General features: G+C 34.8%; 1 long non-coding RNA gene across 3 annotated transcripts in view; it reads left to right on the forward strand.

Annotated features, from left to right (window-relative positions):
* Positions 1-10,109, forward strand: part of LOC147840081 (uncharacterized) — a 62,829-nt gene extending 52,720 nt beyond the window's left edge. For 2 of the 3 annotated variants that reach the window (XR_015513943.1, XR_015513942.1), the window contains exons 2-4: positions 4,290-4,544; positions 6,499-6,937; positions 7,826-10,109. This is a non-coding gene — a long non-coding RNA (uncharacterized LOC147840081). Of the gene's footprint in view, positions 1-4,191; positions 4,545-6,498; positions 7,031-7,197 lie in introns of those variants that run through there. The other variant, XR_015513941.1, reaches the window with a different exon arrangement.
* Positions 10,110-12,084: the final 1,975 nt, after the last annotated feature.

Below are 12,084 nucleotides of genomic sequence, written 5' to 3' on the forward strand. Positions count from 1 at the left end.
AACTTGTCAATTTTTAGTCAGCCTGTTTGCTTACTTTTTATGTAAAGTCAACTAATCGTTTTCAAGTCAACAGATTTACTCACTTTTTAAAGTAAAGTCAACTTGTCGATTTTAAGTCAACGGGTTTACTACATTTTTATGTAGTCAACTAATCATTTTTAACTCAGTGGGTTTACTCTCTTTTTAAGTAAAGTCAACTTGTCGATTTTAGGTCAACATGTTTAGTCACTTTTTAATTAAAGTCAAGTAATTGCTTTTAAGTCAGTGAGATTACCACTTTTTTCAGTTAAGTCAATTTTTAAAAGTAGTCAGCTAATTGCTTTTAACTCAACAGGTTCACTCACTTTTTAAAGTAAAGTCAACTAAGCGCTTTTAAATCAACGGGTTTGCTCACTATTTATCTAAAGTCAACTAATTGTGTTCAAGTCAACAGGTTTATTTACTTTTTTAAGTAAACTTAATTAATCGCTTTTAAATCAACAGGTTTACCTACTTTTTAAGTGAAGTGAACTTGTCGATTTTAAATCAATGGGTTCACTCACTTTTCTAAGTAAACTCAACTAAGCGCTTTTCAGTCAACAGGTTTACTCACTATTTATGTAAAGTCAACTTGTCGATTTTAAGTCAACATGATTACAAATTTTTTTTTTACAGTAAAGTCAACTAATTGCTTTTAAGTCAGTGGGTTTACTCACTTTTTAAGTAAAGTCAACTTGTTGATTTCAAGCTCACTTGTCAATTTTAAATCAATGGGTTTACTCACTTTTTAAATTAACTCAGCTAATTGCTTTTAGGTCAGCAGTTTTACTCACTATTTATTTAAAGTCAACTTGTCGATTTTAAGTCAACAGGTTTTACTCACTTTTTTAAGTAAAGTCAACTTGACGCTTTAAGTAAACAGTTTACAATTTTTAAAAAATTAAAGTAATCACTTTCAAGTGAGCGGTTTACTTAGTGTTTTAATGTAAAGTAAATAATCACTCCATACATTGTAGGAAGTGGTTTCGGACAGCTAATGCATTTGTATTGATCAGCTTGGAAAGCGAAAGACCACATCTGAGCTCTTCATGGTTGTCTTGCTGTTCGCACATCAGAGCATCTTATTGGTTTCTTTCAGGGTTGTTGTGATCATGAGCTCGTTAATCTAATTTCCCGTTGCTGTGATTGAACGCTGCGCTCTGCACTTACTTTATAACCCAGATAAATCTGCGGCCGTCGTCGGAGAAAATGCAATCTGTCACGCGTCTCGACAGCGCTCTGTTAATGATGATGTGGAGGATCCGCTCCGTCTTTTTCACCTTTTTTTGTTTGCCTTCACCACACCTGATGCTGTGCATGCGTTAATTGCCTCCAATTAGCCGGAGCGCTCGCTGCCAGGTGAGCATCTTAAAGAGAGTTATGGCATATTAAAAAGAGGGGAGGGACTACATTAGGCCTGACCTTTCCTTTAAATTACTGATATTTGAGAGTTAATTCTCAATTCGGCGCAAAGCAGGGGAGCTTTTTAGTCTCGGCGTTAAAATAGGGCGCTCGTCTGCCAGGAGGTCATTAATTATCGTCTTTATAAATTAGATGAAGAAGATGTCAGCGCTTGATTCACTCGATTTTTTAATCTACTATCGTGATCAGAGATTAGCGAACATTACAAAGCAGACGGAGACTGTGTTTGTGACCTTGCTTTGAGTTAACCGTGTCTGCGAATGAGAAAAGCACAGGCTCTCAACTGGGGGAAGGGCCTATTGATAATAGAGGAGGCAAAGGAATGCAAAGCGTGAATGTTCATGGTTGGGACTGCGGAATAAACAGACATGCGCTTTCTAGGCTGCTGTTGATGTCAAAGGTCACATACAGTTGAAGTCAGTCATTGCCCCTCATGAACTATTAGCTATTGGGATTCGAAATCAAAGCTTTCAGATTGTTTTGTTGGTTAAATGGTCACTAATATGGGTCAGATGTGCAACTGGAGATATCAATTGGATGTTAAGGTTTTGGAACTGCAAAGGAAAAATTATTGGTATTCTAAGGTGACACAGTGGTGCAGTAGGTAGTGCTGTCGCCTCATAGCAAGAAGGTCGCTGGTTTGAGCCTCGGCTGGGTCAGTTGGTGTTTCTGTGTGGAGTTTGCGTGTTCTCCCTGCGTTCGCGTGGGTTTCCTTCAGGTGCTTAGGTTTCCCCCACAGTCCAAACACATGCGGTACAGGTGAATTGGGTAGGCTAAATTGTCTGTAGTGTTTGAATGTAAATGAGTGTGTATGGATGTTTCCCAGAGATGGGTTGCAGCTGGAAGGGCATCCGCTGCATAAAACATATGCTGAATAAGTTAGTGGTTCATTCCGCTGTGATGACCCCGGATGATTTAAGGGATTAAGCCAAAAAGAAAATGAATGAATTAATGTCATTATTATTTTTGTTGCTATTATTATTACTATTATCATTATTATTACTAATAGTGTTATTATTATTATTACTAATATTTTTATTACTAATATTACTATTATTATTATTATAATTACTATTATTAGTAGTATTATTAATATTTGTATTACTAATATTACTATTATTGTTATTATTATTACTTTTATTATTACTATTATTATTATTATTATTACTAACATTTTTATTACTAAATTACTATTATTATTATTATTATTACTATTATTATTATTACTAATATTTTTATTACTAAGATTACGATTATTATTATTATTACTATTTTTATTATAACTATTATTATTATTACTAATATTCTTTATTACTAATATTACTATTAATATTATTAGTATTACTAATATTACTATTATTATTAGTATTACTAATATTTTTATTACTATTAATAACATTATTATTACTACTATTATTATGATGATTATTATTATTGTTATTATTACTATTATTTTTATTAATATTATTATTATTATTATTATTACTATCATTATGACTATCATTATTACTATCATTTACTATTATTATTACTATTATAATTATTATTATTATTATTATTGTTGTTGTTATTATTATTGTTACTATTATTATTACTATCATTTACTATTATTATCACTATTATTATTATTATTATTACTATAATTTTTTTTATTCATTTTTATTATTATTATTAATATTATAATTTTTTATTAAATATATTTAATAATATTTTTTATTATTATTATTTAGCCAAACTTAAAAACAGTGCTTATGCAGTCCAGCAATAACATGCATATTTTTGTTACTCTCATATGACTGACAGGTTTAGTGCTTCAGGGTCCACTTGATGTTCAGTGTAAAATCAAATCCATACTGCTGTGCGGACACTGAGTGCAGCGCGCGCGCACGCACACACACACACACACACACACACACACACACACACACACACACATCCTGACCTGCATGCATTTATTTATCTCTGATGTTTCCTTCTGCGGTTTGACGAATGAGTGACAGCTTGACACCTCATTCGGCAAGATTAATAGAACGACACAATATTTACGTCGCCGAGACAGCCAATTATCCCACCATCTATCACCAAGATTATCTTTCTGATTGAAAACTACTCGTCCATGTAATCAGAATTATTTGGAATTAGCAGGAAATTTACGGCTTGGTGTGTCTTTTTTTTTTCCCCCGGCTGGTGGTAAATTAGAAATATTAGATACATAAAATGAATGCAAGATAGGGAGTAGCCTATATAACCAGCCTAGATGTAAGTGTCATTGCTTTTATTTCATTTCTGGAAGAGAGCGAAAGCTGAAGCGAGGTTGAGCCAGACACAAAACAACTAATTGCTGGCTCATATTGACTTTTGGATGACATTAAAAGGCTGATGATTTGTTTATTGCCCTTAATTCGTCATTAATCTATGACTGCAAACAAGACTGTGCTTTTCTAAGATGCTCTCTTTGTCCAAGAAGTGGTTAAAATACCAATACTTTCACTCATCATTTGACACTTCTACGGTGCTTCAACATTCCTGCTGGCGTTCAGATAAAACACACTTCATCAGATTGCTTGGTATTGATCAGTAACAGCCAAATATATCTCTATAGAAAATTGAGTGTGCTGTGTTCCTCTATTAGATGAACTTTGGTAATACGATTTTAATGGTGACGTTTGATCCTCTTAGCCGCTCTGGCACCAGAAACCTTTTGGCGTTAAGTGTAGCTCGCTTTTAAAAATAGCCGAAATTGTCACATGTAAGCATGTCCGCGTGGTCCGGAGATCTGCAAATAGGATTAGCTCATCCCGATATAGAGCTTTCACCACTGCTTTTGTTTATTTTTATCTTCTTAATAGGAAGGTTGCAGTGCCAAAATTATCCAGCGATTCGCTGACGATGAGAAATGAAAGGTCTGTGGCGGTTATTCTGAGCGATCGGTGTGCATTGTGCTGCTGGTGACTGCTGTGCTTGCGATAGCACTGGGGTGACCTCACCGAGATGTGGGCTCAAAGTCAGCATTTCAGGAGAACTGTGGGCTCAGGTGACGGACGCTGAACTACACTCAACATTCAGCCATTCTTCTGCTGCTTTCTGTCATTGAGCTGGGCAAGGTACTACGGTTGTTCTAACAGTTACACCGTCAAATTTCCTGACGATTACCGTCACAAATCATTTTTACTGTTACTAAAACCATGACTGATTATCGCAACTGTGATGTTGAACAAAATCACAGTGTTTCCTCTAATATTTGTTCTTCTGGAGAAAGTCTTATTAGTTTTATTTGGGCTAGAGTAAAAGCAGTTTTTAATTGTTTTAAACCTATTTTAACGTCAATATTATTCGCCCCTTTTAATTCAACATGTTTACTCACTTTTTAAGTGAAGTCAACTAATCGCTTTTGAGTCAGTGAATTTACTCACTTTTTTCAGTAAAGTAAAAAAAAATAAAAGTAGTCAACTAATCACTTTTAACTCAATGGATTTGCTCACTTTTTATCTAACGTCAACTAATCGTTTTAAAGTCAACATGTTTACTCACTTTTTAAAGTAAAGTCAACTTGTCGATTTTAAGTCAGCAGTTTTACTCACTATTTATGTGAAGTCAACTTGTCGATTTTAAGTCAACATGTTTACTCACTTTTTAAGTGAAGTCAACTAATCGCTTTTGAGTCAGTGAATTTACTCACTTTTGTCAGTAAAGTAAAACAAATAAAAGTAGTCAACTAATCGCTTTTAACTCATCGGGTTTGCTCACTTTTTATCTAACGTCAACTAATCGTTTGCAAGTCAACATGTTTACTCACTTTTTAAAGTAAAGTCAACTTGTCAGTTTTAAGTCAAAGTGTTTACTAATTTTTTAAGTACAGTCCATTAGTCGATTTCAAGTCCACCTGTCGAATTTAAATCAGTGGGTTTACTCACTTTATAAGTGAACTCAAGTAAGTGCTTTTGGGTCGACAGGTTCACTCGCTTAATTTTTTAATGTGAACTTAACTAAGCGCTTTTAAATCAACAGGCTCACTCACTTTTCTAAGTAAACTCAACTAGGCACTTTTAAGTCAACCGGTTCAACAACTTTTTGAGTAAAATCAACTTGTCAATTTAAAGTCAACATGTTTGCTCACTTTTTAAAGTAAAGTCAACTTGTCGATTTTAAGTCAACGTGTTTACTAATTTTTTTAAATACAGTCCATTAGTCGATTTCAAGTCAACTTGTCGATTTTAAATCAGTGGGTTTACTCACTTTTTAAGTGAACTCATTTTTAAGTGAACAGGTTCACTCACTTAATTTTTTAAGTAAACTCAACTAAGTGCTTTTAAATTAACAGGTTCACTCACTTTTTAAGTGAAGTCAACTTGTCGATTTTTACTCAGCAGTTTTACTCACTATTTATGTGGTCAACTTGTCGATTTTAAGTCAACATGTTTACTCACTGTTTAAGTAAAGTCAACTAATCGCTTTTGAGTCAGTGAATTTACTCACTTTTGTCAGTAAAGTAAAACAAATAAAAGTAGTCAACTAATCACTTAAAAAAAAACTAAAAGCAGTTTTTAATTGTTTTAAAGCCATTTTAAGCTCAATATTATTGGCCCCTTCAGCAATATTAGTTTTGGATTGTCTCCAGAACAAACCACTGTTATACAATGACTTGCCTAATTACCCTAACTTTACCCTAATTACCCTAGTGAAGCCTTTAAACGTCACTTTAAGCTGAACACTAGTGTCTTGAAGAATATCTAGTCTAATATCATGTTCTGTCATCATGACAAAGATAAAAGAAATCAGTGATTAGAGATGAGTTAGTAAACTATTATGATTAGAAATGTGTTGAAAAAATCTTCGCTCTGTTAAACAGAAATTGGGGACAAAAATATACAGGGGGGGCTAATAATTCTGACTATATCATTGTCAGCAATCATTTAATAATAGTAATAATAATCACTGGCATGCATTTGAATGAGTGTAGTTGTGTTTCAGATGCAGCCACTTGTGTTGTTTTCCAGCTGATGAAACATTATACACATATTATGCACACATTGTATATGAATATGTTTTATTTTTCAGGCATTGTTATTCCAGTCCGTCGACCCAAGAGAGCAAATTAACAGTTTTGCCCACACGCCTCCTCCTGCCCTGCGTGCCGTTTTGTATTCTGATCATGGCGTGGTGTGTGTGAGACGCCGCTGAAGCGTTGCATATGTAAATGAATGAAGACTTCCTGCGGAGCCGAACTGAGACGTCCAGGAGTGGCTGCCATCACCGGGTCACGACCCAGAAACATGGCACTGTGAGGCAGTCTGTCCCGCTGTCTGTCCAGAGACCGCAGGAGAGCAGGAAAAAAGAGCAAACGCCACCCGCTTCCTTACACTTGTTGCTGATGAAGAACTTTTCTCAGAGATGCAAACTAATTAGCATGTGGAAATGGACAGCCCATGTGCTTCCTGAATGCAAATGCTTGCTGGAGGCGGCGGGATTCTCAACACTGCTTTTTGTCTTGTTTCTAGTCCGAATATCTAAATATTTTTGAATCAGGAAGCATTTTCTATACACAAGCTAAACATGTTGTTTTGTTTGAAGAAAAACGAGTCAAAATTAAGTGATTAAAAGAAGCAAAATAATCTGAACAATAGGGTGAGTAAAATAATAAAATTATCAAAACATCATCAAACGTTTGTAAGTCTATAAAAGCTGTTCTGCATTTCTTATTTTGGCTAGTTTTAATGACTATAAACATAAAACTGAAATAATTTGATGTTCTGGCAGCGATTCCTAATTAGAAGAACAACTTCCTGCCCTCCATCTCGCGCAACAATGACGTCATGTGAAAACAACCTATTACAGAGTTTAGGAGCCATATATGAGAAGGCTCGACCTCCTTTAGTGGACTTTGCTATTTTGGTTACTACCAGAAGCCCTGAGTTTTGAGATCTTAAAGAGCGGGTTGGATTGTAGCGAGACTGAAGATTGGTTAGATAAATAGGAGCTGGATTATTTAAAGCTTTATAAGGATAAATATTTTATAATCAATACAGAACTGAACTTACGTAAAACTATTTTGTTTACCCCATCGGCAGATTATTTAGCTTGTTTTAAAAGAGAAACTCTCTTCGCATAGTATTTTTTTTGAAAACAAGAAAATATATTATACTTGTCCAGAAAATGCTTCTTGATTTCAGGATTTTTGGATATTTGGACTAGAAACAAGACTAAAGCTTTAAGCAAAGCATTTCTGCAGTGTAATTTTCCATTGTTTTTCTATGTAAACAAGCACTCGATGGATGAGCAAGACCATTATGATTACATCTTGCCTCTCAATGAAAGACGTTAAAGTCATCATGGAGTCAACATTTACCCTTGTTTTTCTTCTTTGGAGTTTTTGTCTTGTTTCTAGTTCAAATATCTAAAAACTCATAAATCAAGAAGCTTTTTCTAGACAAGTAAAGAACTTTTGTCTTATTTTCAGAAATTAGTTAAGGTCAAGTGAGGTTTTCCTTAATAAAAATAGTTAATAACATCGTCTATAATCCAGTTTTGAACTGGGAGAGTGCGTCTGAACCTCGGACATTATCAGGAAGGCTATTGCAGAATTTAGGAGCCATAAATGAGAAGACTCGACCTCCTTTAGTAGACTTTGCTATTCTGGGTATTAATGGAAGCCCTGAGTTTTGGGATCTTAAAAAGCGGGTTGGATTGTAGCGAGACTGAAGATTGGTTAGATAAATAGGAGCTGGATTATTTAAAGCTTTATAAGGAGAAATATTTTATAATCAATACGGAACTGAACTTAAATAAAACTATTTTGTTTACCCCATCGGCAGATTATTTAGCTTGTTTTAAAAGAGAAACTCTCTTGGCATAGTATTTTTTTGAAAACAAGACAATATATTATACTTGTCCAGAAAATGATGCTTGATTTCAGGATTTTTAGATTTTTGAACTACAAACAAGACTAAAGCTCTGAGTAAGCAAAGCATTTCTGCAGTGTAATTTTCCATTGTTTTTCTATGTAAACAAGCACCTGATGGATGCACAAGACTATTATGATTACATCTTGCCTTTCAATAAAAGACGTTAAAATCATCATGCAGTCAACATTTACTCTTCTTAATTTTATTCTTACAGTTTTTGTCTTGTTTCTAGTCAAAATATCAATAAATTCTGAAATCAAGAAGCTTTTCTAGACAAGTAAACAATCATTGTCTTGTTTCCAGAAATTAGTTAAAGTCAAGTGAGGTTTTCCTTAATAGAAAATAGTCTTTAATTAGGTTTTGAACTGAGAACGTGTGTCTGAGCCTGGAAGATTATCAGAAAGGCTATTCCAGAGTTTAGGAGCCATATATGAGAAGGCTCGACCTCCTTTAGTGGACTTTGCCTTTCTGGATCCTACCACAAGCCCTGAGTTTTGAGATCTTAAAGAGCGAGTTGAATTGTAGTGAGAGAGAAGTTGATTAGATAAACAGGAGCTCGATTATTTAAAGCTTTATAGGTAAAAAGCAATATTTTAAAATCAATACCCAACTTAAATAAAACAATTCTGTTTAACTCATTGGCAGATTATTTAGCTTGTTTTAGGAAAAAACTCACTTAATTTTGGATCATTATTTCTGAAAACAAGACAATATTTTTTACTTGTCTAGAAAGTACTACTTAATTTAAGAATGTTTTGATATTTCAACTAGAAACAAGACAAACATTCTGAGTAAGGGAAGCATTCTGTTGCCGTGTAATAAAGCAATTGCTAATATAGCAATGGCTATAAAATTGTGTTGTAAATTGATTGGATAATTGTGGTTCCTAAGACAAGCTGATCCCGCCCCTCATACCAATAAAAACCAATCATATGAGAGAAGAGATAAGGAAGTTATGTTGGTTCAAGTCTAATTAAATTTAATCATTTGCAATAAACACAATGAATACTTAAATACGCAAGAAGATCTGTCCGTTTGGATTTTGTAGTGAGTACGAGGCGATTGTGGCGCGCAGGTCTCCTTCTGAGAGTAAAGTTGTGTGGGATTTCAGTGGTTTTCATCTCCTTGCCTGGGGAATCTCGGTGGGTAGGACTCTCATTTCCTCATCAAACACAGCGCGAGTGATTCGGAATATTTATGAGGCTCCCAATTTAAGTTAAACATTTAACAAAAAGAAAGCAATTGAAATTATGCAGCAGAAAGAGTTAAGGTCCCCGCGGGGGAGGGCGAGACAGCGCTAAAATGTGAACCAGAAACACTCAGGTTGAATTAAAGCAGGAATCCAGTCAAATGAACCGTGGAGTGCTGTAATCTTGGCGGACTTCTCTGGATTTGGAGGGCGTCTGCCAGTCAATAAAATGTAAATTCTCAAAGGCCGATTGTGTTTGGGTTGGAGATACGATCAAAGCCGTCTTAAAGTGGCGATCTGAAAGGTGTTAATTATTATCGTCTGCTTTCTGGAGGCTTAGCCGTGTCTGAAGCAGGAGTTTGACAGGAGATGATCCCGCTTTCTTCATGTTCTGTCTGTTCCCTTGAGGATCAGAGCAAGGGTCATGTTTTAATCAGGTGGACAGGACAGAAGGATTTAGCCATGGGAGAAGATGCCTGACCACATTTAAAAGACTCTGGACATCACAGGCCATTCATACTGAATGCATTTATCCTTTCCAATGCTACACTGCAAATAAAATGCATTTCTTACTTCGAGATTTTGTCTTGTTTAGTCTAAAATTAATTTTCTTGTTTTCAGAAATTGAGTCGAAGTCTAGGTTTTCCTTATTAAAAATAGTCAAAGAAAATATTCTTTAATCTAGATTTGAACTGAGAGAGTATCTCTTAGCCTCAGACCTGATCAGGAAGGCTATTGCAGAGTTTAGGAGCCGTAAATGAGAAGGCTCAACCTCCTTTAGTGGACTTTGCTATTCTGGGTAATACCAGAAACTCAGAGTTTTGAGATCTTAAAGAGCAATTGTAGTGAGAAAAAAGGTTGGTTCGAAAAACAGGAGCTCGACTATTTATTTATAGCTATAATATGTTTTACTTGTCTAGAAAATGGTTTCCTGATTTTAGAATTTTTAGATATTTGGGCTAAAAAAAAGAAAGCAAAGCCTTTTTGCTGTGGAATTTTCCATTGTTTTTCTATGTAACCATGGACTTGATGGATGTGCATGATCAATATGCCTACACCTTGCGTCTCAATGAAAGTCGTTAAAGTCATCGCGGAATCAGTATTTACTCTTCTTGTTTCTAGTCTAAATATTTAAAAACTTAAATCAAGAAGCATTTTCAAGAAAAGCAAAAAAATATAATCTTGTTTTAGAAATGAGTCGAAATTAGTGCGTTTTTCTTGTCTTTAATCTAGTTTTGAATTGAGAGAGTATGTCTGAGCCTCGGTTATTATCAGGACATTCCAGAGTTTAGGAGCCATAAATGAGAACGCTCAACCTCCTTTAGTGGACTTTGCTATTCTAGGTATTACCAGAAGCCCTGAGTTTTGAGGTCTTAAAGAGCGGGATGGATTGTAGCGAGGTTGATTTTATAAACAGGAGCTATACTAATTAAAGCTTTATAAGGAGCAATATTCAGTAATCAATACTTAAATAAAACAATTTTGCTTTCACCAATGGCAGATTATAAAGGTTGTTTAAAAATACTTTTTTACATATCATTTCTAAAAACAAGTCCATACTTTTTGCTTGTCTTGAAAAAGCTCCACTAAGTGAACGTCTGTGCGATGAGACGGTGGTGAAAGTGTTGCATGATGAAACCGTTTCCTCACCTTGTACTTGTGTTTATGGTCAGGCCTTCAGGGCATCGACTGACGCTTCACTGCCTGGAGGAATCATATGCTGCCTTCTGTGTGTGTCCATCTGCATCTGTGCCTGCAAACGTGAAGGGCACTGTAGTGAGAGCTATCCTGACTACTGCATGGTGAACACTCACAACAACTGCACAAGACTGGCCACAACAAAGGGCACTTTGCAAAGTTAACTCAATGTGTGGTTTAGATGGAGAGGAGTTCAATTATTTTTGTTTGACACACAAGGTTTTTTTTTTTGTCTTGTTTCTTGTCCAAATTTTTAAAAACTCTTTGAAATGAAGTGAGCTTTTCCTTAAAAAATAGTCAAAGAAATAGTCTTTAATCTAGTTTTGAACTGAGAAAGTGTGTCTGAGACTCAAGCATTATCAGCAAGGCTATTCCTGAGTTTGAGAGCCATAAATGAGAACGCTCGACCACCTTTAGTGGACTTTACAAGATTTGAGCGTTCTCATATATGGCTTTTATCTAGTTTTGAACTGAGAGAGTTTGTCTGAGCCTTGGAGATTGTCAGGAAGGCTATTCTAGAGTTTAGGAGCCTTATATGAGAATGCTCAACCTCCTTTAATGGACTTTGCAAGTTTTAGGATCTTATATTAAATGGACTGTAGCAAGACATTACTTTTCTTACTTACAGTTTTTGTCTTCTTTCTTGTCTAAATGTCTAAAAAAAATTATTAAAACAAGCATTTTCTAGACGTGAAAAATATTGTTTGTTTTTAGAAATGAGTCAAAATTAAGTACGTTTTTTTTTTCTTTAAAAAATAGTCAAAGAAATAGTCTTTATTCTTAATATTATTTTCTTCTTTAGTCTTTAATCTAATTTTGAATTGATAAAGTATGTCTGAGACTCAAACATTATCA

This window comes from Danio rerio, chromosome 17 (genome assembly GCF_052040795.2).
Source record: "Danio rerio strain M-AB ecotype USA chromosome 17, GRCz13ab, whole genome shotgun sequence".
NCBI lineage: Eukaryota > Metazoa > Chordata > Actinopteri > Cypriniformes > Danionidae > Danio > Danio rerio.